The sequence below is a fragment of the Acromyrmex echinatior genome, chromosome 15 (assembly GCF_024713525.1).
Source record: "Acromyrmex echinatior isolate Ae372 chromosome 15, ASM2471352v2, whole genome shotgun sequence".
Lineage (NCBI taxonomy): Eukaryota > Metazoa > Arthropoda > Insecta > Hymenoptera > Formicidae > Acromyrmex > Acromyrmex echinatior.
The window spans coordinates 3,580,473-3,607,317 of NC_141866.1; the positions used below are offsets into that span (position 1 = coordinate 3,580,473).

A 26,845-nucleotide genomic window follows, 5' to 3' on the forward strand; every position below is an offset into this window, starting at 1 on the left:
TCAATAATACATTTTTTTAATATGAAATTAATAAGAATTAAAAAATATACTTAATAATACAAGTATTTAATGCAGTAAATACACATATAATAATGATATAATAATGATTTCTATTTAAGAAAAATAATGATTTAAATAACAATATCCTTTAATCTCGACATCTTCCCTTGTTATTCGTCGTAGATATTTTGTACATATCGATGCCAGCACATGTACGATACATTCATCCGTCCGACCCTCTATATGTATCCATTGATCGAGGCAATTCCTCGACCGATTGGTCAGAATTTTCCCGCTAAAGTAGCCTTATTGTGGGATATCTTCGATGCAGACGAGCATTGGAAAGGCGTCGGGGGAAAATAGTCGCGATATGTTAAACATCCGCCGTGCCGCGAGGGCAATTTAACGTATGTGCGATACACACGCGTACACATCTCGCACGGTATGCACGCCGAGATACACGAAGAGAGGTATACATTCCTGTGAAATCCACGTCATCGATATCGACGGACAGAGTTTTACTACGAACGCGGACGATACCGGCTGCCTCGTCTGCATAGATTACAGAATGCACCGATGCGCATTGCGAGAATCGGCGCCGATACCCCGAGTGCTAAAACGAATTGCATGTATGCGCGCGCGCGTCGACATGTACACGCATATGCGTGCTATGCACGCTTATACATAGATTTTTGTCAAGGATACAACGTGCACGTACATTTATCGAGATCCGTCATCGACGATCGTTTTGCCGTCAAGCGGCGGAATCTCGACGTCGAAATAATCGGGTCCGCCGCTTTTTCGATCTGCTCGAAATTGAGTCGATCGCGCGATGGTCGTCCGAAAAATGCATCTACACAACTATCGAATTCCATCGAGTGGATTGCACGATCGACATCGCGCACTCGCTCTCGTTCGATGAACGGCTGGGAGCTTTCAGAAAAATACGCGTCGTACGGACGAAGGCTCGTAATTAAAACGCAGTAAAACTTTGAACATGCTAAATTTCATTTTCGCAGAATTCCTACTGCAATATCTCAGAGAACTGGAATCTCAAAAGCCCTTTCTCTGAGATATATTCCTATATTCACAAAGTTATATATTTATACTTATGTTTTTTTATTATAATTAATTATAATTAATAAAGAAATATATAATTAATTAAACATATATCTCTCTTTGTTCCTTCTTCTCTAAATAAATATCGATTTTTCTCCCGCCCCCCCTCCTCTCTCTCTCTCTCTCTCTCTCTCTCTCTCTCTCTTTCTTTTATGATCTAAAAGACCTTTATTATCTAAAAGAAAAATATACACTTTAACTTAAATATTGTGCTTTGCTAAAATAACCATAATACTATCGATGTGATAATATGGTATTTTATGGTAATGAGAAATTGCATAAATTCTCGAAATAACGATAATTCGTAGCGATAAGTAGATGCGTTATATCGGGAACCACGGATATCGATTTCTGATTCTCGCAGTTCCGTATTTGCGATATGTAAGCGCTCCTACCTCGGATACTTGTACTGATTATCGGAAGTACCACCGTTGATTATCGAACATGGAGACGACGGTGAGAGCAGTTGTCTAGTAATAGTAGTAATCAGCGAGTTGCATATTTGAATAATTATACGCACAAATTATTAACAAAACGTATGCTAATTCATTAACTTTTTGCGCAGTTTATCAGAAAAAATTTCCATATGTTAAAAGAGATAGAAATTAATATCGTAACGCACGATTAATGATACATAAATAATATATGTTCTTTATTATAAACAAACGTATTTATTGCTTAATGTAGATATTAAATAGTATTTATCATAATATGGCAACTAACATCTTAAAAATTTTTTTTATTTTGTTGTTCCATAAAATTAAAAAAAAAACTAATTTTTCACAAAAAAGAAATATAGTTTCAATGTAATTCTATTTTATATAGCTGTATGAAAAAGCATAATATATATATATATAGGATACAACTAGTAAAAGTAATTAAAGATAAATCTTTGTATATTTCGAATATACAATGAGAATATATAACTTCAGATTTCACTCAAAAGTTGAATTTAAAGAAAAATACTGTTTCTCTACTGTCATATTTTTCTTTTAAATTGAACAGTTTTTTCGTTTTTTTTTTTTGTATATTTACACGCAATACAAAAGTATTCGAGAACTATTGTTTTAGATATTCTGTTTTGCATATAATTTACCAAGCAGAATGCTATATATTCTAGAATGTGTGTGTGTGTGTGTGTATACACACACACACACACATATATATATATATATGTACACATATATATAATTGTAAAAAATATTGCAATAAAAAACTGGATTTTATATTAAATTCTTTCACAAATTTTTTTTTATTTTTCAGAATGAACGAAATATGATTCATATCACAGTTCCACCCAATAGTTCACGTGCGTCACGATCCAACGTTACATGCGACATTTAATGCAAATATCTGTGTAACTATTAAACGTGCGCAACTTGATATCACTGTAGTTTTGTACGTAAATTTCATCACAAGTATTTATATCAGTAAATTTCATATCACTCCATCTATTATAATGTATTATCGTTATTTACATCATTAGAGCTTTACATCATTTCATGCTCAAGTTCCTCAGACCGATCATTCGCGGTATCTTCCTTCCATTTGTACACAAAGCGATATCCGAGCTGGTGGGCGATTCTGTAATGTGCACACACTATGCCTTGCTTAATTCGCTCATCGACGAATGAGCATTATCCAAGTATGGAGATACGGAGCTACCGCAATCGGCACGAGAGAGATAATGACAAATCGTCTGGCAGTGGGGTTACCGCGTATAATTCTCCCGTTCGCGATCGTACACATATGACGCGCGAATCGTCTCCCCGAGAAATCCGGATGTAGGATTGCGGCTGTCCGATGCTTTGTGAGGCATTCCGAGCCGAAATCTAGTCGACCCGAGCCGAGCAGATCGGAGCAGAGTAGAACAGAGCAGAACAGAGCAGGGCCAGAGCCAGCAATGACGGCATATATATTCCACGATCGTCCCAATGTGTCCCGGTGCCAATCTTCGTGCATTAATATCATTCGCCGGCCCATCATTCAATTACATGGCAGAGGGCTCGGTGTACCGTCACGCGCGCATCGGGGCTATATCCGCCCGAAACCATCGAGCCCATTGAATATGGATATTATCGGGCGCAGTACACTCGTCCGACTTATCGGTTATGAGCGCTCCACATGAAATTCCCAAAGATACTTTAGTGAGCACGCTCTCTCTCTCTCTCTCTCTCTCTCCCTCCTCCCTTTTCTCTTTTTCTCCTTTTTTTGTCTTTGTCTCTCTTTCTTCCCTGATATGTAATGACATAGAATATGTTTTGATTTCCTAGTTATTCAGAGAAAAATACACACATAGAAAAATACATACTATACGCAAAAAATAATAATTACTTGGTTCACGTATTTTAAAAGTTTGTGTATCTACAAATCTATTATATATAAGTTTACCACAAGCATTCCAGTTTATCACATTTATTCCAGATATATTCTGAAAATCCTAGAAAGAGTTTAATACTTCAATCAAGATTATTAAAGTAAACAAATTCGATTTGCTTATTATATAAAGTCGTACTTTATTGATCGATTTTATAATATTCTTTAAAAGAAAATAAATTCTTGTTCTGAGTACAAAATAATAAATTTTTCTAAAATTTGTTATAAATATATTTTAAGATTATTATCAAAGAAATATTCTTTGTTAAAGATAATCGTTACTTAAAAGGAACAAAGTGAAAGAGAGTAATCGCTTTTCTTAGCAATAGAATGATATTTCTCTGTGTGTGCTTTGATTGTGCCAAAGAGACAGATGTTAATTAATAATGAAGTGAAACACGTATCGCTTTTCGTTTTGATTCTATCCAAATTTCACGGAAATTGAGAGACAGATTAAAATAATTAGTTTGCACGCTCTCGTTGGGAATGTTACAAACGATATCACGTTTTAAATACTGTCTATCATCGTGTTGGTTCGAAAGTAAAAAGTCAAGAAGATCCAGATTAATTGCCAATTCAACAAGACATCGAGATCATCGTTTCTTCTCTCGCCCCACCGCACAAAGGAATATTACAAGAAGACGCCAGTTTCTTTGTAGCTTTTAATTTAATTGTCTCGAGTAAGCGATTATTTCGTTTATCCGTGCGCAATCAATGTGCTCTTCGTTGTGCACCATTGGCTCTCAATCAGGAGAGAAATCTGGAAATTTCTCAGGAAGAAATTACACGCGGTACTGCATTATGCAAGAATAGCCGAGTATGCTCTGCATAGAAACGCAAAGGGGAGAATAGGAAGGATTTTACGAGTGCCTCGGGTTTCTCGGAAAGCAGCTTCGCCTTCTTTTCACCAGCTAAGCCGTCCGAAACGTAAACGCTCACGAAAGAGCGCTCACACGCGAACTTTATCCACACACACATACACATATGCACGCGCATTATAATAGAGACGACATAATAAAGATCTGGCGACCAGAATCAACGCTCATATATGTTTACAATATAAATTGACGCTTTCCACAATAGCGTTCATATATGATATCGAATGAAAGTACACGCAGCCATCCTTCTTCCAACGATCGAGGAAAATTCGCGAACATTTTTCAAAGAACATACCTATCCCACGGGCATCCCACTTTACTCTTTTGCTCCACGATCGCATGATCAAGGAGTGTACCTAGGAAGAAGAGTAGTTGCCCCTTCGAACCAGCAGCATAAACATTTCGTTTTATTTCACTCTCATCGAAGCGTACTTCGGGTGTAAAGCTCCTTGATACGTCCTACGTGAGTTGGATACTCTCGCGGTGTGGCGAGAAATTGGGGCAAAGCAGTATAAAGCACGATATTCCGTTTCCCTTCTTTCTGTTCCAAGCTTTTATCCCGGTAGTTGCGCCCAAACATTTTTCGAGCTACTGACGATTGAATTAAAGAAGGCGGACGAAACCGTACTTCCGTTCATGAGGGTTAAGGTCGTGGCTATATCACGTGTGCATTATGTTGATCATAAAATCAAAATTATGCTCGACGTCGGTAATTCGTTATAAAATTTACGATATTTGTAGCGGGTCAGCGAGTCACGAACATTTATTATTGTTCCATATGTAATTGGAATATTTCCTGCCCCTGCTTCTGTCGTATATAAATTTGATGAAATATTACTTGGCTCCGAAATTGCCAACACGAAAAGCTTGACGAGATAAATTTGAAAAGAAACAACAAAAATTCAGCTCTTTCATAATAATCACGATATTGCATAAATAAATCAAATTTATACTATAAACTACATTTGTAAAACTTATATTACCATCTCCTTTTTTTACGAGAAACATTGTTTTGACAAATTAAAAAACAGATATTGTAAACAAATAAAAATTATTTTATGTTTCCATATTAAAAAAAGATATCTTTGCAGTTAATATACGATTTCCCAATAAAACGGCTCCACGGCATCTTGCTTGCAATATATTGAACGCGATAGCACGAAAGTCAAATGTAAAGTCATCGTTTTAAAGAACCACCAACTAACGTAAAGATTTGCCGTGCTTCTTTCCACTTAAAGAAGCAGTCATTTCAATCACCATTGACTAGAGTGTCGGTTCTTCCAAAAGCTACATATACGGCCGGTAACCATCGAGGCAGGTCCGATTACGAGCTAACCGCTCTTTCGAGGGGGAAGCACTTCGCGAAAAAGCCGAACTTAAATTTCTGTCTGACCACTCGAGCGAGTCGCGCGGGCGGGGATCGCTCGAATAAAAGTTCTCTGGTGGTCTTTTCGCGTGGCGCGGCGGCGATGTATATACATATATATACATATCCGCTGGAGCGGATGGCCATTCTCCGGTTGGCGGCAGTGGCGAGTAAAGGAGAAACTATACGGACGAACAGAAGAGTGAAGAAAACCTACGAAAGAAACTCTCGGATTAAAGGAGTACCGGACTACGGAGCTGCGTCCGGTCAGTTTCTCGCTCGGGCGATTATACTTTCGCGCCGATAATATATCAGCCGATAATGGCTTCGGATCTCTCGAATTCGGACCAATAGGAGTGCCTTTCAAAAGTTCCTGGACAAATAGGCAGCGCACCATTTTACGCCAATTGCTCTTCTTTTTTTTATTTTATTGAAAAACTTTCGCCTATTTTTTCGAAATGGGGCAGACCCCAATCATCGTGCATAACTGCATTAAAATATGATTCGCCATGTGTTAAATTTATGTTCTTAATCGCCTCTCCAATTCTCATAATTCAAACAGAAAATTATATCTTCAAGTTACTAACTTGTGAACTTTTCAGTTATCGCTACGATAAATCGACCTTTTAATTTTTTCAATATATCTTTGACAATTTATACCATTTAATGTATATATAAATTGAAATAAAACTTTGTGTGCTTAATTCTATATTTTTTTTTTACATATCTCTTCCTGTCATAAACAGTTCCCAATGATTATAACAACTTGTCGCGTTCGAATGTTCGAAATCTGACAGCCAGAAATAATATTCTCAATCTTTTACCTCATTAACGATGCCATGAAATATTAATACATTATACACTTTTCATCATCGTTTTCGTTGCATTTGCGTTTAAAATTACTTGATTTTCATCATTTTCATTGTATCGTTTGTTGACGCTTACGAGCATTCGGTCCAATGCGAACGCAATGATTTTGCTCGCTGATTAGCAAATGCAGGAAATAATAATTCGAAAATACATTCAGAGGTTGTAATATAATAAATGTGAATTTATTCTCGTATTTATTTTACAAAAATTTCGGCTCATTTATTATTTTTTTTGTCTGATATACGTATGTGTAGATGTGTTTCATACATTGACGCGAAAAGACCACGTTGCCATTGCATAAAATTATTATTTCCTTAAACTCGCTAATGATTAGCAAAATCACAATTTTGGAATAGTACAAACAAGTATCAACGAATTATTTGGCAAGATATTAATTGATAATATTTATATCCGTATTTTATATTCTCGCAACATTCTAATTATATGAAGTGTCTTTCTGTGTGAACAGGATATCAATAATTATAAACTTCAGAATTGACAATTGTATTTACAATATTCAAAAATAAATGTCGAGACCCACTTTGAAAATAGTATTCTTGTCTTTTATTTATACTGAACATTTCTCGGTTTATTTCATATCAATAATTATATTTATTACTAACTATTTTATTACTATTATTAGATTTTAGGTTTGCGAGTGTCAATATGACGGTTTTTTTTGTATATTATACAAAAAAATTAAACATCTATAAAATAAACATCATTGTCATGTTATCTATAAAATTAATTGTCGCCTTGATATTAATTATAAAATTAGCACAAAGTCTAATTTCAAAATGTATATCACTTTCATCACGTAAAGATTCATAGAGTGATCTTTAGATTTAAATATATGACTTCATAGACTAATAACGTAATTTCCCGACGTAATAACATACGTCGGAAAGGGCAACGCTTCTGCTTTGCCTCGCGAAATTTCCCCTCTGACGGCGCGAAACATTTTGCCTGCCATCAGCAGCGTGTCAGACGAACCCTTTGACGATAACGTAATTATAAATTATACCCGTGAATCGCCCTTTTTCCCCGACGAAATTGCGAAACCGCAGTTTGTCTGGCTCACCTGCATTACCCAGCGAACCCAGTAGCAAGAACAGAAGGGATTTCGTTGAGCCTCGAATAACGAGGCGAAGTTTTTTCCCGTCACCGGGCTTTCGTTCTGTCGCGGCCATCTTATGTCTTTCTTCGCCCTTGTGTTCTGCGAGAAGCAGCCACTGTTTCGAGAACATTTGTAGCTGACTGTGAGCTCGATTCCTCGTAATGCTTCACCAACGAACGCAAGTGTCCATCTCTTAAGGCGGATCGCGGAAGAGACCACGAATGGAAACTCTCGAGCGGATGTACGGCGTGATTGTAAAGTAAAGTATTAAGGTCTCTCTTTCCTTACGACAATTTACGGCAATACGGGCAAACGAACGGATATACAAGTAATCATTAGCGTCAATACCCGGTAGTAGAATTAGTTTTTCCAATAATGCGTGTATTTTTTCTTATTTTCTGACTGTTTACTCAGTACCGTTTACTAGTTTCTATCTTGCTTTAAAAATTTGACTTATTCTTTTGGCAGAAGTTTGCCAGAAGTTTGCTTATTCTATTCGAATGGTTGAGCGAAAATTCTGTTGGCATTTGTAATCGTCAAGCGAAACGAAACAGCAGTGGGAGAACGACCAGGAGAGTTGGCGCGGTTCAGCGATACGTCTTCATCGATTCGAATCATTGGTCCCTGGTTTCCGTTTCTCCTAGGGGGGTATTATACGCGAGAGGATTACTATCCGAGCGAAAGAAGAGCCGAAGTCAGGAGGGAGCGGTGTAGCTGCGCCTTCGAGATACATGCATTTATTCAACACGGGCCGAGCAATCCCGCTCGGCAGGAAAAGTGCTACGAGAAATGGATGGGCCAATTTTCTATTTCGCAACGCCTCGGGCCACGCACTGTCGGAATATCCTTTTATTATGCATATACATACATATATTTGTGGCACGTACGCGAAAGCGTCTCACGAGCGCGAAAGCATGAACACGCGAGCGTAAGTTTCTATCGAACACGCGGAGAGAATTCCACGATGTCGCGGTATTCTCGAGCGTGTCAGGACAGAAGTGAGTTGAGAATCATCCGCCGTGATAGGTACTGGCACATGAAGAAGCCCTTTATTTGAACGAGATGAAATATAACTTACCGCTCTTGAAGTGTGTATTATGGACGCGCACGAAAGGAGCTTGCTATACCCAAGAATCTCAGTTGAACTTGACGGGAGAAGATATTTTGTCCCTAGCGAGATAGGCAAAGGAATTCGCGTGTCGATAAAGCGAGTGTACCTTATTCTACAAACAAGCTTAAGCATAGTTGTAAGTGGTTGCAGTTGTAAGTGGTGTAAGAATTTACCAATCATAACTGAATATGAGGAAAATATTCAACTGTGATTGATCAATACCAATCACTATGCTTACGCATTTGTAGAATGGATTTAAAGAAACGCAAGTGTCTGCACATTTTTCAACGTACGATTTTAAAACGTAATTACGCATGTCCGATAAATAATAATAATGGTTAGTTAGTGAAGGCGAATTTCGAAGGGATCAACTTACAGCACGTAAACCCGGCGTGATAACGGAAACGTTTACTGACTGACCTGGTCATCGGAAGTCTACCATACCGATGTCAGGAACATTGCCAGCGCGAGCAAATTGTTACTTCATCGTCGACGGAATTAAATCTCTCAGTTAATAAACTCGAATGAATATATTGAGCACCGACGTTGATTCATTAACATTACTATTGCATAATGCTTTCTTGACATCAATTCTTGAATTATTTCTCTCGAACGAAATAACTCTTGGACAGATTCTTAATAAACGTCACGAGAAAACGCTTTAATATAATCTTCTGAACAGAAATTTCTTTCACATTACCATTTGATCGAGACACGAGAAAAGAGTAACAGCAGGCGAAATTAATTCCAGTTCACCAATATATTTTGTAGCACGACATCAGTCTGTCCAATAGCTGTGCACAAAGTTAGACTTTAATAGTTTCAGAATAAATGTCATACCGCCATCAAGCCGACCAGCTACTGAACTTTATTTACTTTACCTCTCGATCCTCGTCGTAGCTTCATTTTACGAGCAATTCAGTTGCAACGTTCGTTAATTTCTGTTCGTCGCGCGGTCAAACAATTTCCTCATGGTATTAATTATTTCCAACAAAGTTACCTCGTAATTTTCAAATGTCTTACGCTGCGCGCCAGCTATCAATATCCATTCATCAATTTTTTAACGAGCACATAATAACGTACACAACACACAAAAGCCTTTAGTATAATATTAATTTTTTAACGAGCATATAATAACGTACATGGTGCCTAAAAACCTTTAATATATTTTTAATCCAAATTAAATATAAATAAAATATAATACGTATTCATTAAATCTATATTTTCTATATTTAAAAAAAATAAATATTTTCGAAATAATAAAAATTAATAAAATACTGCATATTTTTTGTAAAATCATTGAATATTTAATTATTTCTAGAACTGTAAATAAACTATTATAATCTAGCTAGATTCTATTTATGTTCCACGATAATATCTGTGAACTGATTTTGCTTGATCGATTCCGAATTTAAATAGCAAAGCAACGACTAGATTTCAAAGTAGGAAATTATACGTATTATTCCTATAGAAATTGCATCAATCGAGAATTAAATTTTTAACAATAGATTGCGATTAGTTTTACATACGTCTGAACAATAGTTGCAGTTATTACAAATTTCTATTGTTGCATCCGAAATTCTATACCGCGAGTGGCCACGTACTTAATTCTATTAATTACTATTTTATTTTCGAGCGTACCGTAAAATTCGTTTGTGTTGGCAGTGAAAAATCGGGCCAACAATTTCAACCCTTGCGCAAACGGATAAAAGGTATATTGTATCGCGCCGTACGTCTCCGATTTTCTCGATTAAAAAATCCGACACCATTGTTTTCGATCGGAGTACAGTCGGTTACATTTTATCAGCTTTGAATGACGTATCTGCGTGCGGCGCTAAATTTCAAAGTAAATAGTCTGCTGTATCAATCGAAAATTAAACCCTTTGTTACGCACCGCGGATTATTATACGTATAATCGAATAACAGACATCACAGACGATATTACCAATGGGCCTATCAAATATCATAACGTATATATATTTAGTTGCATATATAATGTGAGACGATAATCTATTTGCAGCTAATTATAGATAACCTAACCTGTTAAATTTTACTCTTTTGAAACTGACTAATACTTTACAACGTCGCATAAAATGCAAGTATTTCTCAGTATTAATTATTGCGCAAAATTATTGTAATCATAAAATGATTACATGTTCACCTGACCATCGATTGTATAGAAAATATGAACTAAACAAAAGTATGAAAACTTCGAGTTTCTCTATAAAAGTTGCATATGTAAATTTCTCTTTGAGAGCTAGATGCTTGCCCTGAGGTTACGCGGAAGTCGCGTAGGTATATAAAAAGAATTCTCTCGCTTTGCGAGACCCAGTTTCTCGAAATAGTGCTCTTGTGCGCAAAATCCATTAATCTCTCGCTGCGTACCGACGAAAAAACGCTTATAAGCGCGTTTCTCAGCACGTTTTTCAGAATGATCGCATTTTAATTATTATGATCGTATTACATCATTTATTGTCTTTTAAAACTAAATGTTCGATTAGCTCTCAAATCCTTATCGCTCACAGCATGATGTTCAAAATTACATTTTTAAATTTGAAATAATAAATTTCACAGTTTTATTATTTAAAAAATGGAAAAAAAAACAGAAAGAGTTTGAAAATAAACTGCAAATTTTTCAATTCATTTAGGAAACGTTTGTATATAAGTAAATCCACGCGCATAACTAAAGAAAAATCGTATGCATTCAATAGCATCATATTTTTAGAGACTCCGTTTTGATTTCATCATGTGTAGATTCAAAAAGTTGTGGTAGCTTGCAAATTTTTCTTTCTTTTTTATACGGAAGTTATGCATAAAAGAATTCTCTTGCTTTTCGCGACTTTTCTCGAAAAAGCACTCTCCCGAGCAAAATCCATTAATTTCACTATCGAAAAAAACACACCTACCGTATTTTACTCAGAGTTGATGCAGGCCGATACTGCTATCGGTGCGCCGTCCGATTTCAAAGTAAACACGCCATTAAAATCGCATCAATCGAAAATTGAATCCTTGACTGTGGCGCGTGAACTGTTTTACATTCAGTCAAACAATGGGCACGGCCACTATGCTCGATGTGTGCACACGCCGTATGTAAACAAGGATGGAAATATGACGAAGATATCGCGGATAGCGGTCACGGGGGTGGCTCGCGCGGGTGAAGGGGTGCGTGGCTCGGCAGGAGCGCAAGTCGGCAGTGGTAGGAGGCCAGAGCACATAAAGCGAATTTCGATCGATACTAACCGAGTTTCGAGAGGCTCTCTTTTCCTACCAGTAACTAGAAAAATTCGCGCTTTTCGCGGTTCTACTCGCTATCGTAAAAATAATCGGTCAATCGTGATAGTGGCTCGCGCACCACGAAACTACGCCCGCAAACTGGACTTCTACGTATTCAAATAATGGAAACGTACCATGAAAAACCATGCCGACGTAAACGCCCAACGAGCACTTGGCGGCCGACGAAACAACGTTGAAAATTTGTTTCCTCTTCCTCTCTCTTTCCTCTCCTCTCTCCCTATTTTTTAAACGATTTCGAATTGCGTCCACGGAATGTCCGGCACCATCCGGTGATCCCGCGCGACAATGAAAGCGTTGCGCCGCGCCGCGCCGCGCCGCGCCGCAGTAACTTGAAATCTGTCCAGCAATTGTACCAATCACCGACGAAATACAATCAAGAATTCATGCACAAACATACCGCGAAATGTAGCGAGTGTAACGCACAAAAGAAAAATACATAGAGTATCATAACTGAAACTATAACATTCGATTAATAATTCTACATATAAAAAAAAGTCTAACTAAATGTAAAATAAAAATTAAAAAATTTATCGTAATGAACACTTCTTACAATGCTCTTTGCTTCGAAATATTTTCTTTAAAGATTAGGCAATTAACGTTCCTTTTTCCTCTTTTTTAAATTTCTATTTATTTATTCATATAACATCATCTTTACCCGTCGCGCGTTTGTCATATCTCTACAGTTATGCTTGTATCACACTATGATATGATTGTGAATGCAAATGTAGTCTCCAATCGCTAGTGTGATACCGGCATAATACCTATATTGCCGATATCACACATATTAAAAGGAAGTTATTGGATAGCAGTTCCTTTCTGGTCAAGAGACGCAACGCAACGCAGACGCAATCTTCAATCGCTAGTATGATACGAGCATTACAAGGCATCTAATATACTCAGAGGGTGTATGTTGAATCAAGTATGCATAGGAGGTAAGGTATAATATATTGCACGGCGACGCTATTAATTGACGTAACTTATGCTTATAAGATATCATGAGTTTCAGGATATTATGAAGTAGCATGAGATTTAATACTCGAAGTAGAGCACGAGTTACCTCACGCTGTGCTCGCCATGCCAACACGGGTACTGGAGCGAACGAAGAAAAGGGTGATACAGAGTCAAACAAGAAGAAGAAAGAGGAAAGTACGGAGGCGAATGGTGCTAAATGAGAGTAATTATGAGACAAGTTTTAACTGCGCCGTTGGTGGACAATGCGTTATCCTTCATTGCGCGTCCCGCTATCTTTCCCTTTTAAATAACCGCGCGAAAGTAGTCTGCTGTTGGTAAAAGACAGCCGAAACAGGTAGAAAGGTAACAAAAGGGCTGCATTGACGTTTATCTTTTACTCTTTTTTTTTTCGTCAAGCTTCTGATGAAACAAGACGCAAGCCACTCGTAATCGAGGAACGCGATTCGTCTCGAGAAAAAGAAAAGAATTTTTAACGATGAATGCTGTGCTATGCTTAATTACTGCAGTCCAGCGTTCATAGTTATAATTATAACTATTGTAATAACGCTTGCTCCTTCAAAAGACTCTATAAAATTTTACAATAGCTCAGTTTGCTCACTGTTATCATATTACAAAGGTAAAAAGAAACTGTCGGAACATGTAGTCAGTGTTTTTCTTTTGAGAAAACGAACAAACAATATTATGAACAAATTAGATGTTTTCTTTCTGACAATATTATAGAAACAAAGTAAATTAATTAATTATTTATTTATATTTAATTATATTCGCCTAACGCGTTATTATTCTATATAATTCCTATTTATATTAGTTGCGTATATCTACTTATTTTTCTATAGAATCAATGTGTATGTTTTATAAATATTATGGCTATAATAAATAAGAGGGCGGGGATTTAAGGTAACAAACGATTTCGCGAAAACTTTTGTAGTAACTGATATATTCATGATATTCCAAAATAACTGAGAAAGAAAGCATTTTACGAATCCATGTTCATATGAAAGATCTTCCTTTGCGCATGAAGTTTCACTGGACTCTTTAAAGGTATATTGTACATAACCCAAGTATTTACATTTCCATATTTTTCTCGCATCACTATGTTAAAAGGATATTTTATTCAATTTAAAAGCAATAAATATTATCGTTCCTACTATATCTAGTACATCTTTCTTAAACCCATTTGATATCTTCTGGAAAAATATACACCGCCCCCCCCCTCTCTCTCTCTCTCTCTCTCTCTCTCTCTCTTTCTCTTCCATAAGTTTCATCAAATTATTTCTCGTCAACGTCGGAATAGAGCGACGGAAATTCCGAATTATTTCAACATTCTAGCGTCAGATTTCGTCGGATTACCCGATAAATTTGTCGCGAAAGGGGTTGTGAAGCGAGGATTCAACTAGCGTCGGTGCGAGGGGAGACTCGGGAGAAAACGGTAAGTAGAAAAGAGGCGGAGAAATGTCAATTTATTCTGGCTTTGTTTACGAGCGATTCCTCGGAACGCGACAAGGGGGAGTCGACTGCAATTGCGAAACAAGGGCACAAGGGGTGACTCGAGCAACCAGGAGAGTCGACGAGAGCCCGTTAATCCGAGCAAAAGACCGGTCGACGACTCGGCGCCTGTCTTTTTGATAGGAAAGTTGGTTGGCTTTAAGTTACATTGAAGATATCTAGAAGCGAATGCCAGTCGATGACGGAATATATAAGAGTGAATGGTCGGAGGTATCCTCCACTTTTCGTACCAACCAGCGATAAGATACGGGTAAACGAAGGTAATGATCTGGACTGGAAAAAGGGAGGTCGTAATCGTTCCCGTATCGCCAACCGACACATCAACCCTGCCAACACTGTTGATCGCCCTAAACTGCTTATCCTTTTGAATTTGTATATAAAAGATATATATAAGAAATGTCATAAATATAATAAGAAGCAGGATTTAATGATGTTCGTATTTGAATATGTACAGTGCATTAATTTTTTTCGTGTATCTTTATCAAGACTTTCACAAGGACATCTTATGACATGCAATCACTTCTTGTTTTTTATGAAAGCTAAATTATGTAATTATATAGTCGAAAAAGTAATCTATCATGCACCCATTGATTTGATACTTGACGTTAATGTTTGCATTTTATTTTAACGCTTTCACAAACAAGATAAATGATAAGTTCTGACATATCATCTAATATAATACACAACTCTTTATGTATACATATATAATATTTGACACATTTTTCTCCGTATTTATGCTGTTTATTCAATTTTAATTGCGGCTTAAAATTGAATTCAATTCTCTTTGCTGTTCTTTATTATCTTATTATATTTTGATGCTTTTTATCAAACTAATGAAGATTAAGTAGAGTCGAAAAGTTTTTATTACTTTCACGTCTTCTCAAAGAATAGATTAGATTTATTATTCTTATATATTTTATACAATAACATTATTGCTCATTTTTTGGCTACTATTCTTTTTATTTTGTTTTGCAAACGACCTTTGTATTTCTCTATCACAATACTTGTGTCCTCAATAAATTTTTTAAAGCGTTTAGTTTAATTATTTTTTAAATACGATGGTATATATAAAAAAATCCGTTTTTGTTTATGATTTATAGAACACAGAAAGATGTATAAGTAATTAATATCCGCATGTAAATAAATATTTTCCTTGGCTAAAGGATTAAAGTTCGATATTATTCAAAGAATTCATCGATTAATATCAATTGGAACGCATTGTCACGTTTTAGAAATTGCATCAAGATTCTCTCGTTACCACGTTACCACGTTGTTGATTTTACGTAACCATCCGTGCGAACCGTTTATTTAATGTCCCACGTCAAACATTTAACGTCCTCGTGCCCATCGGTTCGCGTCCGACCACGAGGAAACATTACGGTTATCTCCATAAAATCCTCATATTTTATTATACATTTAAAAACAATTAGTAACAGGATTATTGAAAAATTGAAATAATGGACAAATCGATTTTATGAAATCCCTCTTTTTTTCTGGAATTAATTATCTAAGATACTTTACGTATCATTATTTCAGATAATTGTATTACAATTGTAAATAATTGCATCCAAAAATCTAACCTTTCCAGATATAATTAGATACGCTAATGACTCCGACAGATTTTTTTCAAATAATGTTTAAAGTATTCGAAAATATAATTTTGGAAATATTTTTTTTCGAATCTGCATCTATGTTTTAATCCATAAATATTGGAATGCTGCAATAGCAGCGAAAATAATCGTCTCTAACGATGAAATAAAGAAATCATTGAAATGCGTCAGATATTGCCAGAGCTATTTCATCGCGCTGGCACGCGCACTTGAACGAGCACCGAAATTGATATTAGGATTTAACGTCGGATCCTCCGAAAATCTTTCACTATTTATTGCCGCTAAAGGGTAAATCCGGCTAACGTCTACGCTAATAAATCACGCGGTAATGGATAATCAAGCCTGCTCTCGCCGCGACAAAACAAAAAGAACTTCGCCGCCGATCGTAAGGCGCTGAAAGTCGCGATAAGGGAAATTAAACTCGAAGTAGTTTGGAAGATTAGCTGCAGCACAGAGCGGAATTCACTAAACTTTTCTGCACTACCCCCGCTTCCTCCCCTCCCCTCCTCCCCTCGTCTCGTTCTCCGCCCCTTCGCCGTCGATCCGCATTAGGTCGACGGCAAGTCACAGTAAAAACACGTGACGGAAAACGTTGACGGAAGATCGTTTGCTGCCGTCGTTTTCGAGGCTAAAGAGGGTTACGTTGGGAAACTTTCTATCGGCGGGTTTTTCGAAACTCGCCGGTCAGCACGTGGACGCGACGTGTGAACCATCCACGTAGCAAAAAAGAAATCAACTAGGTCCGTTGGAACTATCGGGAAAGGTCGGACGTATTTACGGTACAAAACGAAATGGCGCAAGCTTTCTCAACGCTCAGCGGTTGGTCCGCCTCAACTCGGTAATTTAATTTCGACCTAGATTTGCGATCGCCAAGAAAAATCTTCGTTCCCACGGAACAATCGATTTAGCGGTTAGGAGAGTTTCGAAACAGAATTCTTCTTCCAAACAGTCAGAAAGTGTAAAAAAAAAAAAAATACTTTTCGCATATATACTACGATAGAAAAGAAATAAATTCTGTTTAAGTTCAAGAACAAAATATTCCGCTACGAAACTTTTGAGGGATCTCAGATTTTTAAAAGTCGAAAACTCCTGCGGTCGACAGGCATGAATGATGATCGTGTCATGTATCTACAACGATTCGAATAAATCGCAAGATTAAAAATGAGAATGCGCATTAATCGTTACTCGATAAATATTCGATTCACCTTACTCTCGCGGCAGCTTATATATTCGCTTTTCGTATACGTACAGTAGCTTCGCGAGAAAATCTGAAATGCACGGTAAGTTTAGCCTTTGGATTCATATTACCCTCGCATCGATGGTCGATGTATGTCCATGGCCTCTTGCATTCAGGTCTTCTCGGACCCTCGCTTCTTGAATAAGTCAAATACTCATGAATAAGCGGAGAAAGAGGCGGAGGCGCATCCTCGAGCCTTGGCTCTAAAAATGTTATTTACCGGCGGATTCTTGAAATCACATTTTACGTCCGCGCATGACGCGACTCGCATATATATCTAAAAATCATCTTTAGCAAGCCTCCCAAGATAGAAGACGAAGAGAAACTTTAAAATCATTGACAAAAAATTCCGATCATATTTTCAATTTGTTATTTTTGCCGTTTAAATCAAATCGCCAAATATTTAAACAAAATGTGTTAAATCGTTTTATGTTTGTGAACGTAATGTGCACTAATACTAATATTGAATAAATATAATATTCACAGTTTTTGTTAGTCTGGTTACGTTAGCGTATTATGCAAATTTGTCCGTCGTACGTTAATATATTTCCTCGTTCTCTTTTCAGAATGCTCGGAAAATACACAAGACGATTCTACGAGGACCAGAACTCTTTGAGCGGAGAAACGGAGGACATTTGCAGGAATATTAACCCTTGTGCAAATACATTGGGAACGACTGAAATGCGGCCTTAATTAATTTACGACGCGGTCTGCAAGGAAGGAATGCACCATCTTCGTCCGTGATGTCTGCTCGCGTTCGAAGGACAATTGCGTGAATTACGTCTGTTTGTTGTGTCGTAAGTCCGTAGAGAAGGGTTGTGAAGGGAAGTGCGAGCTGACGCCGTGTTAATTAAGGTTGTATTTACTCGAGCGGAAGTAGGCTGATGCACAAGCGCCAGCGTTGTACCGTTGTTGCATACCTGTCTGCTTTCTACCCCAAAATTGTACTCTGAATAAAACAAATAGCATCAGTTCCAGGTCCGTCTCGAAAAAAATCATTTGTACAAGCTGATGCAAGCATACGTCATAAAGGGATTTAACTGAATCAGTAAATTAATATTCTGTTACGATACGTGTAATTAAAAATCACAGAACATTACATCAAGACAAAAATTATAAGGATTATTATTTTGCAAATATATACTGAAAAAAAAGATTGGCTGCTGCAGCAAATTAGATGGTAAAATATGACATAACATTTTTAATTGGCTGCAGCAGCCAATTTTTGATTGCGTTAAGCTTATTCGCAATGTCAGTATAAGTTTTTCGATAGGCTAACGCAACCAAAAATTGGTTGCTGCAACCAATCAAAAATGTCATATTTAGTTAATCTTTTTTTTTCAGTGTAGGTATTAATACTCTGACATCATCATATATTGTGCCATGATTCTAATAATTTCTAAACAGAAATTGGATTAGATAAATATTTAGATACTTTAATCAAATGTTATAAATACATTATATACGTAATGAAATAACATAGTAATAATTAAGTTTAAATTATTTGCCAATCTTGAAAATCAACACAATTTTTGCACAACAGCAAAAGAAATATGTTACTTATGTATAAATATCGATGCGCGAATTTGTTAGACGAGCATGTCGACATGCCGCGCGATCGCGGATACTAAACGAGGTACCGAGGGGACCGAAGTTCTTAAACGAGAGCTAAATTCTTTCTTTCGGCGACGAAGAAGTTCCGAAACAAGTGGTAAATCTCCCTCGGAAAAGGGTCACGAGACTCGCCGTCTCCTTCTTCTCGTTTTCCCTCGTCGGATTTCTTTCGCCGCGAATTTAGCATGGAATATTCATCTTGCCCGTTCTCACCCTCGAACACGGCGTCTCGGTCTCGCAGTCGGATTATCCACTGACTCCCCGTAAAATCGGCCTTAAATTCGATATGAATCGTTCTTTCCGCGTGATATTGCCGGCTCTTCCATTGAATCCGACTCGGTGAATTTATTCGAAACGAATTGAGTTCTCTTTTGTATCGTCGCGATGGATAAGGAGGGCAAAAGCTTTTCTATAGGATGTTGTGTACGTGTAGTCATTACTACACTGTAAACAATTCCATCGCTCTCAACGAACCGAATTTTCATTATCGCCAGAGTGCGAAAAAGAAGAAATGAGAGCGATATTTCCACGGAGAGGATAAAAGTAATTAAGCCGGGATGTGATAATAACGATACAGACAAGCGAAACAATAAACGTATTAAACAATCATTTGACGAAAAGCATTTTTTATCCGAAAGGTAGGACAGCCTAAATTTTTATAGTCTCGAAACGCGACACTGCGACGGACAGCTTCAAAACGCGCCAGGGAACATTTTTATATCGCTGCGGAGTGCGCTGAAATGACACTCGCCGTGAAATGTGTTTTTTTCAGCCGTGAGAGTCCTCTTCGTGTGAATCTATTACGTGAGACTCGGAAGACTTTTCATCTATTGCATATTTATAAAACTGTGTATTTTATCTCCGTTCCTTTTATTTTAAGATAACAAGAGTTAATCTATTTCGTGACATTTTCATAATTAAGTCATTATTGAAACGAACATTCTCAATCGCATGAATATTTTGTTTCGTGTATAATTATTGCATCAAGTTAATAATAGAGAGAATATATTATTCATATAAATTCGACTCATATGAGATTCACAGTCGTATCTCGAATACGTATGGAATTGTGAATTGATACGATTCATATAATTAATTGTTTACTCATAATTCAAATGTGCCCTCTGTTTCGACGCATATTAATAAGTATTAAGTTCCAACGACTAATCGAAATGGAGGACGACGTCAATTTCGGTTGCGTCCTATTCCTAATTTTCCGGCCTCCTCATTTGCCGCTACGAATCTACGATGCAATGGTGGTGCCGATCGGGTTCTAATTAAATATCGTTCGCAGGTATATATACATTGGACGGGCGCGTGTAATCGCCTCATTTGGCGCTGACAAATAGCGCCGTCTAAACGGATTCCGCTCGTGCGATTCGCCGAATCGATAAGCACTGAAGGGAGATAACGAGAGTCGTTTACGTCCACACCGATTAGCAGGTTCGATTCTACCAAGTGTTCAATCGGCTGCGTTAAATTCGCGATTCGATCGCAAGAAAATGCTCTCATCATCTCCCAGTAGTGCAACGCAGCGATGCATTACGGCGGCGGCGGCGGCGGCGGCGGCGGCGGCTGTATAAAAATTTTAACCATAAAAGCGCATGATATATTATACGATTCTATTAGCATCAAAATAACCTTTTCAAAGTATGGTATGTTACTTAACTGCTAGCTTTAATACTCAAGATTTTGCAAGTTCCGCCAAGTTTGAAAATATTTCTCTTCTAATTTGAGTTATACTTATAATCAACGTAATGTGAAGATACGCTTGGAACGTCTCGTATTATTCCTTCATAATATTAGTTTTACGGATTATATCACGATGCGCGCTCGAGCTTCTTTCAAGTAATTTGGTCAGATAAGTATATATATCTCAGCTGTAGCATGCACCATGTCCGTATGTGTTGAAACTGATGGGCTTTGCGCCACGTTTGCAGCATATCATTCCTCCTACGGCATCAACAGTTTAATGGTGTCTCTCTGTTAGTCGCTCATGTTGAAAGTACACGTCGACATTTACACACGCGAAACATCTACTACATACGAGTTCATCTACAAGCAAAAGTACGCGAACGGTAGAGCCGGAAGGCTCGCATGTACAACGCGAAGTCGTTGCCATGCGTGTAAAGCGCGCACCCACACTTACGTGAATACTCGCGTAACCGAACCCTCCGCACGATATCCGGGATTCTAGAAACTCGTTAGCGTATAGGTACATTGTTCTGCGCCCCTGGACTTGCAGGCGTTACCGTTTTGCGCCGAGGGTCATGGCGGCTGTACGTTGAGGTGGCATAAGATAGGGTAATTGATTGCCGCGCGCTCCTACGTAGATTAATAATAGTCACCGTTATCATCCCCACGTATATAGGGGTTTCGCTTGCTCCGTATACGTCGCGCGCTGTGATACACGATACTTGCTTGCTAGCTACTCGAGACACGTTCTACCCACGACAGCCGACATTCTCACCGCAAAACGGGCGAGAGATTTGACGGACGCGTTTTCGTCAGGCAGAAGTTGTGCGGTAATTGCAACAGTTTCAACTAAGCCGAATGCAACTGGTGTTGCGTTTATAATTTACCACATGCGTATATGGGAATCGATCGTGTCATACATGCGGTATAGTCTACCGCTAAGTTGCAGTCAATTGATTTTCTCTGAGGGCAGATGGTTTGACAAATCAAGGTAATCGTACAACGATATAGATATCGGTAAAGATATAGTATCGAATGCAATGTGAGATAGATCGAGGCGAATCGGATTAATATAAGAGACAGTTAATCGACATTTCTTGCTAATTCTGCTATGTTTTTGTTTCAAACGAGTTGTTTTATCATACTAGTTACTTCCGGGCACTTCCATTTGCACCAGAAAACAATAAATAACAGTCCTCTGTTGCGTGTTTAATGTCAGTCGACGATATTGTATTATATTATACATAAGCGCAAAAAAGCTCATGAGTACACGAAAAATTTCTTTCTATCATATAAAATCATGATTTTAAAAAAATTACGAATTTGGTTATTTTGAAACGAAAAGATATGTTGAAACTTATGCAAATTATATGATTTTTACAATGTATAGCTTTCCAAATCAGTCTGATAAATTAATGATTTCTCTCAATTTTAGGATGAATCGAATAATTCCTTCTTCTTCATTTTTTCGCTGTGCGAAAAATATTATAAAAATACTATATTTATGTATTATTTTATTATATAAAATCTAAACCAAAGTTGCAAAAATTAAAAATTTATAATAAAACTTAATATCAAAATTGGATTTTGATTACCCTTTTATCAATGAATAAAAATTGATCCGATTTGCCTCGATTTACCCTCTCTACAAATATGAAATGTAAAATCATAGAGAAAGCTTTAAACAAAATACGTCCACAAAAAAAAAATTATTAACTCATCAGTTGTCCGATTAAAACTTGACTTTCGTTACTGAAAATTTTTGCACCATATCGGCTGCAAAAGAAACATGACAAAATTGTCGATTTGAAGAAGATAGTAAATAAAGGCTAAAATATTATACAAAAAAATTGATTGATAAAAAAGGAAAACGCAGAAAAATAGAGAATATAGTATGAATAAGTAAATAAACGCAAGTTATTCGCCAACATCGGACCTTTACTCTATTGAAAAGTTTCATTATTAAAAGTTATATTGTGCAAGATCTATACAGAAAAATATAAAAATTAAAACAATATTCTACATTGCCGTTAATTATAAACCTATAGCCTCTTGTGTTCTCTAACGTGGAGCTGTTTGCGTAACGTCGATATATTATGCCATTAGATTTTCACGGCATGCTTTATGTTACGGACCGCCTCGCGGAATTAGGAATTGCAGTCACAGTTACACTCGCAGTTACACTCGGTATCGCGTTAATAATAATTCGCGTGCACCTAGAGGATGAACACTAATTTTCAGTCGTTAACTACAATTAGATTTGACCCCGCGCATTCGCCCGGCAACAGCCGACGATAGTTAACGGCCTTCACGATATTCGCCTTTTGTCAACTAATCCTGAACCAAAACAACCTTCATCACACAAAACACCACAAGCTGGTGCAGCAACGTCCCTCTGCAGGGAATTATTTCGACGGCAATTAACAGGAACCCAACATACAAAGGAACCCAATTATAAAATGTATATATAGTTACGTGAAATTGACCTGTGCAGAATTAAGCTATAAAAATATATAAAAAATCATAAAAGAATGCAGAAATTTTATAATTTTATAAATATCGAACCGAATGAAATAAAAACATTTTCTAAAATTATCAGAGGATACTACAGATTATTTTTGTGATAATGTCTATTTTTCTGATAAAATTATATAAAATGTTCTAACATATATTATTTTACATTATTATTATATAAAACAAATTATCTTTTGTAAATAGGCATTTATATAATAATTTTATTTGTAACAATAATTGGATGTAACGCCAATTTCTTTTTACATACGTTTCGCGTGTGCTTCAATGTTTTCTGATATGTATATGCAAAATATTTAAATGCAATACAATATAAACTTTTCTTTCAACATACGTACGTACGTGACTATATAAAAAGAAATACAATAACGACATTGTAATACAATTATGTGGCAAAACGTGATAGTGCGAAAGCAAAGAGTAACGCCAGAAGAGTCACAAAGTTCACTCCTGCGAGGAGCCTTTCAACAGGTTTACAAATTCAGTCCATTTAACGAAATCCTACGGAAGTGGATTGTTACTAAATAATTTAACGGTCCCTCCATTATTGATCGACCAATACTCATTTCCTACGTGTCGATCGCGACCACGCGTACTTACGAGGTCGGTCACGTAAGGCTACTGTATGCCCACATACGTATGTACCTACTTGTGCTCTCCAACTCGAGAGTGAAACGCAATCGTCCGTCTCGACTCCACTTGCCCTACCCTCTCTCATCCCTCTACCCCCTTTCGATCGTCTCCAAGCTTCCCCGTATGATCGTGAGTACAAGGAGAAGATGAAGTTAATCAGAGAGAACAGATGCATGCCGCGACACGTATCTCGACAGCACACTCGAGAATGATTACATTAAGCTATCGTACTACAACGATAGATCCGACTATCGATGTGTGGACGAGGCTCTGGTGCAGGCAAGCGCATCGGTCTACCCGCACTTATACGCATGTACATGAGCCAGAATCGGCCATGTATGTGTACGTTATCCGTTAGACGTACCTTCAATTTAGCGAGTGTTTCTGCAATTCGTGAATTCCGCCTGGCGGATACTTAATTACTTACGCGCCGCGGCTGGTAATTACTTTCGCCCTCTCCGGTTACGGAGCTTCGAAATGACCCGGGTTTCGAATGACCGCTGACGCTGCAATTACCACGCGAACGTGTCAAAGAACCGCGGTAAGTGTAATTTTTCCCGTCACCCGTGTCTTAAATATCATGGATTTACACACTTCATCGACGATGTCGGAATTACATATCAGATATGAGTAAATAATTATAAATATAAGGAAAGAAATTGTAAATCAAAAAAGATACAAGAAATTTTTTAAACGTCTGCACCGATATGAAGCAATTATATAGAGCAAGTTTGATGACAGAACAAATATAAAAATCATAAATTATTAAAATCTTAAAATCTTTTTTTTTACAAAGTGAGAGAAGCCTTTGAATCTATTTTTTTTTAATATTCTATTAAGAAAAAAATTTTCTCGTTAAAAATTCTTCTCTTTTCTGTTGGGTCCTATTCTATATAATAAAAATAATTATAAAAGACTTTAAAAACGACGAATCGATTTATAACTATAGCTGTGAGCTCGTCATACCAAATGCCGTCATTCTATTACTAAGCAAAATTAAAATTGCAGTTTACTAAGCATGTCCGTTTAAATGATCGCCTTGACATAATGATAAAGTGGCCTCGTTAACACCATAAGGTATTAAAAGATTAATTCGTAAGTCGATGCGGCGCATAACTGTCGCGTGTTTGCAGAAGACAGCATAAGAAGCAGCAGCAGCCCGCAGCTTTATTAATGATCGGCAACAACAACGTGCTGGCGACTGTATGGAGCTCCGCAACGCGGCGCGTCGCGGTATTAGAACGCTCGAAAGTTTGCCTTTCCACGGCATCCCACGCTACATTAATTTTGTATGGTGGCTAATTATTACAGCGACCCACTTGCTTTTGTTACTTCAGCATTCGCAACGCCGAAAAAGATGCAATGTTATATTGTGCGGTATGAATTCCCCGTCGTCTACAGTCCTTAGTCGACAAGATGACAACTATTCTGGGTTATAATTCCGTTTGGCCAATGTGAATAAAACATATTGGATTTCATTATGATTCATAATATTCCGCGTAATTATTCCGCATTGTATTGCTGACATAATTGAAAAATAACTGATATTAATATGCATACATGGTTGGCTCGATAAACCGAAGTTAAACTTTCTAGCTGTGTTTTGTTGATTATGAATAAATTTGCGTAAACGTATATATAGATACATAGCGTGTAAAAGATTTTATTAGATTTTATCATCATTAAATTTTAAATTTAAATATCAATTTAAATAGCCATATTCTCTAAAACTTTTAGAATGAATCTCACTCTGAAGGATAAAATTTTTACTTTTTACTTTTTAAGATTGAAAATTGAGCCATTCTTTTTTAAGACTGGCTTAATTTTTACTCTTTAGAATGAGATTCCATTTTAAAGAATTTAGAATGTACATTTTTGTTATACTAAATATAGAAAATTGTACGTGTATAATGAATAGGTAGGTAACAACAATCGCGAATGAAATTGGGATAGTTTAAAATTAATTGTACGCGCAGAGTGCGGTTACTTACGTACTGTATAAAATACTATGGCAAAGCAAGCCCTCGAAATGACACGAAGTAATTTCCGTCCCAAAATCTCACATGCATTTCTACGTAACTACCGGAGCTGCGTACTTAAATTTAATTATAATTCGCAACGCCACGACACGGCGTCATCTGCATCCCTGCATCCCTCATCCTTCTCACATTCTCATCTAGCTTTAACGGCTTCCGAAATTTCGGGTTATTCAGCATTTGTTAACTCATATGGCAGAAAACTGTCGATTCCGCAAAACGTCATTTTCAGGCTGGATGGTCACGCGAAGCAGAATCGTCCGGGAACAGCAATGTGAGCAAACTATATTTCCTTCGTTCTCTCACCGTTGTCTTTTCTATTTGCACTGAAATTTTCCATATAAAAAAAAGAACATAAAAAAACTTTGATGCATCTTCATGATCAGGACACATCACACGTTAAATTTAGAAACATTCGTGTTAGCGTGACACGTTCCACTCGATATAGTCAATGGACTTAATTAAAGAGGTCAGCGATCGGTGTAACGTTTCGTAGTCAATCCGCACATTTTTTGTAAGCGAACACGAATCTACGCAATCCCTTCTATTTGCACATGGCGAACCGTTTTTGTTTTCAACGATGTGGATTTTCCAGTGATTTTCCACGATTTTCCACGTTGAGCAAATACGGGGATTTCAACTTAATGCACAACCACGGGTCGGGGCTTCCAGTGCTGGGCTTTCATTTCGCCTCGTCGTTGCACTGGTTCCATTTTACCCTGTCGACTATCCAGTCAACAGTCAACACGAATCACAATAGCTGAGAAGAAAAGGAGGAGAAAGAAGAAAGACGAGAGAGGGAGAAAGACGACAATAAATCGTCTCGACATTTGAACTTTAGGTTTTTTCGATCTTCTGACTTTCTACATTTGCTGAGAA

General features: G+C 37.2%; 1 protein-coding gene and 1 long non-coding RNA gene across 6 annotated transcripts in view; one reads left to right on the plus strand and one right to left on the minus strand.

Annotated features, from left to right (window-relative positions):
- The window catches only part of GluRIB (Glutamate receptor IB), a 226,289-nt gene that overhangs the window by 174,808 nt on the left and 24,636 nt on the right, over window positions 1-26,845 (minus strand). The gene's annotated exons all lie outside the window — the stretch shown is intronic.
- LOC147907204 (uncharacterized) lies at window positions 2,776-26,717 on the plus strand. The gene is made up of 2 exons (XR_015547614.1): window positions 2,776-21,756; window positions 22,201-26,717. It is a non-coding gene; the product is annotated as an uncharacterized LOC147907204 (long non-coding RNA).